Raw genomic sequence first — 3,659 nt, 5'->3', positions numbered from 1 at the left:
TAAGAAAAAGTTTCACAATTCAGTTAATTGTATGAACATTCAAATATAGTTAGTGTCTCGGGTTCAATACCCATCATGGGAAAGAATTTTTTTTATTACCTGCTACCAAATCTTTTAAAACAAAAACCTTTTTAACATACCTTCTTCTTCCTACAGTGTAGCGCATATTAGGGATGAATATTTGGTACCGGGTACCGAACCGTACCGGGTATATTCGGTACCTGTACCGGTTCCCGTTTTCCCTGTTTTCCTCGTTTTTCGGTACCGGTACGGTACCGGTATTTACAGGTAAAACACCGGTAAGTACCTATACCGTATCAGTACTGGTACTGAACCGGTGTATTCGGTACCGGTACCACTTTTCCCCCTTTTCGGTACTAAACAGGTACCGTGCTCATCCCGTTACATAACAAAACGAATCGACAACATTCGAATTCCCCACCGCGTAGCACGGGAAATTTCACTAGTTTTATACAATCAAATAGAACTTTCTTAATATACTCTACACAAACAAGTCAACTATATTGTAAACATTGAATATTAAATACTAAAATCAAAACAAAAAACAAATAGCATCAATAAATTATTCTTTCTGTAAATCCTCTAACAACCCTAGGGTTGTTCACGAGCTAAACCGAACCAATCGGACCTTTGCTCGTGCTCGGTTCATTTACAAACCGAACCGAATCGAACCGAGCGTTTTTTCAATCGAGCCAGAGTCGAACGAGCGCTTTTCGATCTGAGTATTTTTCGAATGAACGTCGAGCGAGTATCGAGCGTCGCATAACAAATAGAAAAGTGACGATAGGGTTGTTAGTTTTTAGAGTAAAGTGCACTTTTCGTCCCTAAGGTTTCATCCAATTAGAACACAAATATAAATTTACTAAGTAACAAGGAATAGAAAAAAACACTCAAATGGTTCTATCAAGATCATCTAAGCAGAAAGATGAATCGTTGACCTATTGAAGCAGACCTTTGATCTATGAAAAGTTTAAAATTGAGTGAACAGATTGAAGCAAAACCTTAGGGAGTTGGCGTCTTAGCGACAGATGTAACACCCCGAAAACGGGTTTGGTAATCAAACCCCGTTAATACTAAAAGACGGGTAAAATACCATTAGTGGTAAAAATTAACCCGGTAAATATTAGGACTCAAATAAATAAACCTAATATTAATTAAAAAGGGGAGTAAATACTTTGAGAAAACAAAGTATATAAAAAGGCCAAATTAACGGGACTTAAAACATAACGGGTTATAACTTCCCGAACCCGTTAAAGTAGCTAGGAGTAACTAACATAGTTAGTAGCATGTGATTAAGTAACTAATGATGAGATATAGCTTCATTTGATCAAAATAAAACATAAGGGACTAAAATGGACAAGTGGGAAACTTGTTTTATTAAAACAAAAAAAATACACACACACACATTGTGTGCGTGTTCTGATCGACCAGGAGGGTGCTCCAAGGAGCAAAACCCTAGTTCACACTAAATGACCAAATTGAAGCTCGAATCAAGACTCAAATCACTGCATGAACACATAAAAACGATCACCTAGTCATGGGGATCACAAGGTATGTTAAATTTTGCTATTTGGTGATACTTTGAGATTATGATGAACAATCATAATCGAAATTTTGGAATGAATGTTGAATCTATGAGTGTTATTGTGATTATATCTTGGTTTAGAAACAAACCCTAGTAGAAAATTTGATGAATTGTTGTCAAAACTAGGGATTTGGTAATTACCCTATTATGTGCTAAGTGGGTTTTATGTTATTATGATGAACACTCAGATTAGAATGTAAGAGTGATGAATATTGAGGTTATGATATAAGTTCTTGATGTAGTTCATGAACACTAGACTTAGAGGTTTGGATGTGTTGATGTAAATCTTGGTAAAGATAACTAGTTATGAACTAGTTAGTAAATATGTAAAATTATGCACACTAGGTGTTTGTTAAAATGCCTAAATGAAAACTAAAGTGTTGAATTTAGAGCGAAAACGCGTATTTGAATGATATGGCGATTACGCGCAATATGAAGTGATAAGGGTTCAAATTATTATGTTGATTTAGACTTAATGTTGTAAACCTTGTGATTTAAAGTAGTTAACTTTAATAAGCTAAGTTAACTAATCATGAAGTCGAATAGTAGTTTCGACATATGAAATAAGTGAGATGGAATAGTCGTGAATAATTATGACTAATCTAACCATCTTACAATTTACAATGATAGTTTGACGATTAACAAGCTAGGTGAAAGCTTGGGAACGAAGCGAGTCAAACGAAGCAAGAATGACGGAAAAGCATAATTTGGATGTAAGGTAAGTATGGCTTACACTAGTCTTATATTTTAGAATATTCTCTTATCGTAATAGTTACGAATAGGATAAACACATAATTGCGGTATGATGTTCCGGCGTGTAGACGCACTGAACAAGATAGTCGAACATGACAAGAAACTATGTTGATGGTTTAAAAGGAGTTAAAATCGGTAATTCGATCATTTTATGACAAATGGAAAATGAAACTTTTGAATGGTTACCTTATAGGGTAAACCAAAACAAACAATAAGGGTAAAACGGTAAATTGGTCATGCGTTGACCATAACTATTGGTTTTGAAAGGCACCATATGACGTAAGCCATGATAGGCTAAAAAGCGTTAAGAAATGATCAATAAGTGAAATGACCGCACGGTGTAAACCGGAGCGTGTCGTATAGATGAGGTGGTAATAAATACCATCTCGCCAACATAATCGGTCACTTAGACCAAATGGTTCAAAAGGTGAAGATATCACCTTTTGACAATAACGACTAATGATTATTGTCGAGTTATATTATTTCAGGAGTAAATGTCAAATGAGTATTAGCAACATTATGGATTAGCGGTTATAAAAGCAAGGTATTAAAAACGGGTCAATATATTGATCCGCGCCAGGTATGTGAAAAACGGCAACACTCATTTAGAATATGCGGTTCGATGAGTGTTGAAAGAAGTCAAAATAAACATTTGGTTACTTGATAAGTAAACCGAATGTTTAAAATAATGAACATTGCGTTTGGAAAGCTTAATGACTTTTCAAACAAAAATCATAGGTTAAAAGAGGGATTATGGGTCAAATATACCTTCAAAAGTCCTTCATCGTAAATGATTAGCTAAACAGACTAAAACGCCCTTATAAGCTAAATTGGACAAACGACCTTTAAAGGTAGTTTTGAAACGAGTTTTATGATCATATAAATAATTAGAATAAGTATAAGAAGCGAAAGATGTAAACCCTTGGTCAAATGACTCTATATGAGTCTTTGTCGTTAATTAGCAATCCGACGAGAAAAACTCGGATTATATAGATCACCTCATTTAGTCCACCACAAATATAATTGTGGTGGAAGATTACTTGATAAGAAATGTTGTATAATAATGCTAGAATTGAATGAAAGCGTTTCATGATTAAAATAGGTCTAAATACCCTTAACGGGTCAAAACGAACATTTAAGCATAAACGGGATTTTATTATGTAAGAAACCCGTGATTTGAACCTCGTGCAATAGGGAATAATCATAATAATATGTTTATAAAAGAAACAAGGGCCACAAACAAGTTTGTTAGATGAAATCACGAACGGGTCAAAATTTGGTAAAAAGAGTAATAAGCCGA

At 34.6% G+C, this 3,659-nt stretch overlaps 1 long non-coding RNA gene across 1 annotated transcript; it reads left to right on the top strand.

The window, feature by feature from the left end:
• Positions 1-1,438: 1,438 nt before the first annotated feature.
• LOC110936001 lies at positions 1,439-3,351 on the top strand. Its single transcript, XR_002589625.2, has 3 exons — positions 1,439-1,572; positions 2,237-2,324; positions 2,848-3,351. It is a non-coding gene; the product is annotated as an uncharacterized LOC110936001 (long non-coding RNA).
• The last annotated feature ends 308 nt before the right edge of the window (positions 3,352-3,659 follow it).

Source organism: Helianthus annuus, chromosome 1, assembly GCF_002127325.2.
Source record: "Helianthus annuus cultivar XRQ/B chromosome 1, HanXRQr2.0-SUNRISE, whole genome shotgun sequence".
NCBI classification, from domain to species: domain Eukaryota; kingdom Viridiplantae; phylum Streptophyta; class Magnoliopsida; order Asterales; family Asteraceae; genus Helianthus; species Helianthus annuus.
The sequence above is the reverse complement of the archived record's forward strand: the minus strand, read 5'-3'. Positions and strand labels throughout refer to the sequence as shown.